This window comes from Chiloscyllium plagiosum, unplaced genomic scaffold (assembly GCF_037043375.1).
Source record: "Chiloscyllium plagiosum isolate Xiang-an unplaced genomic scaffold, Cpla_swu_hap1 HiC_scaffold_9, whole genome shotgun sequence".
Lineage (NCBI taxonomy): Eukaryota > Metazoa > Chordata > Chondrichthyes > Orectolobiformes > Hemiscylliidae > Chiloscyllium > Chiloscyllium plagiosum.
Genome location: NW_028270147.1, coordinates 82,980,344 through 82,981,817, shown reverse-complemented (window position 1 = coordinate 82,981,817; position 1,474 = coordinate 82,980,344).

Sequence of the window (1,474 nt, the reverse complement as noted above, 5' to 3'; positions counted from 1 at the left end):
AATCACTCATGGAACAAAAAACATAGTAGCAAACATAGATATAAAAATTCAGTGATTGAACAGTAACAGTTGATGTGTGCTTTTCAGACTGGAAGGTGACGAGTTATGCAATTCCACAAGGGTCATATTGGGATACTTGCTTTTCTTAAAAAGGGCCTTTACCTCGAGAATTAGCACAGAATTTCAAAATTTGAGGGCAACACAAAACCTGGAAACATTGTGACCCATTTGTGGGAGGAGCAGTTGTTGGGATGGGAGGACAGTGGCTGGTGAAGTTCAATGCTGAGAAATGTGAAAGTGACTTGCTTTGGAAAAAAACAGAAGCAAAACAGATTCAAACTCCAGGGTTAGAGAGAAGAAGAAACAAAGTGGTGCAGGAGCAAAGGGACCTAACTTTATTCTGAGGGGAAGTGACTGAAAATGCAAATAGAGGTCTTTTGCTCTCCCAAAGATGTTGGGAGGTGGCAGTGTTTAATAAAGCATATATTATGCTAATCTTTATTAACAGGGAAATGGAGTATAAAAGCAAGCGGGTTATCTTGAACTAGTATACCCAGTTAGGTGTCAGCTGGACTATTGCTTTCTTCTGGGTGCTGCACTTAATGTGGAGCATTGGAGAAAGTAAAAAGATTCTCATCCCTGGAGCCAGTCATGTGAAACTTCAGATTTGAAGATATATTAGAGAGGTTGAGATTATTTTCTTTAGAAAATCTGGACACAATCTGGATAATGAGAGATAATTTCATTTTGGTACAACAGACAAGGGTGGGGCTTAAACAATTAATGGTAGGCCCCTGAGCATTGTAGAACAGAGGGACCTAGGGGTTCAAGTAAATAATTCTTTGAAGCTTGCGTCACATATAGATAGGGCGATTAAAAAGTCATTTGGCATGCTTAGTCCTTTCAGTGTAGGTGGTAGGTCGTTGTGTTGAGGTTGTACAGGACATTGGTGAGGCCTCTTCTGGAATACAGTGCCCAGAGCTGGTTGCCCAGTTAGTTATAGGAGGGATATTATTAAACTGGAGGCGGGGTCAGGAGAGATTTGAGGTTTACCAGGATGTTGCCGGGGATGGGAGGTTTGAGTTATAAAGAAACGCTGGGATTTTTTTTTCCACTGGAGCACAACAGGTTGAGAGGTGACCTGATCAAAGTTCATAAAATAACAAGGGGTACATATAGAGTTAATAATGGTAGTTGTATTTTCCTTAGGATGGGGGATTTCCAGACGAGACAGCACATTTAGAGTGAGGGGAAGAGAGAGAGGGGGGGGAAAGAGGGGGGGGGAAGAGAGAGAGAGAGAGAGAGAGAGAGAGAGAGAGAGAGAGAGAGAGAGAGAGAGAGAGAGAGAGAGAGAGAGAGAGAGAGAGAGAGAGAGAGAGAGAGAGAGAGGGAGGGGGAGAGAGAGAGAGAGAGAGAGAGAGAGAGAGAGAGAGAGAGAGAGAGAGAGAGAGAGAGAGAGAGAGAGAGAGAGGGA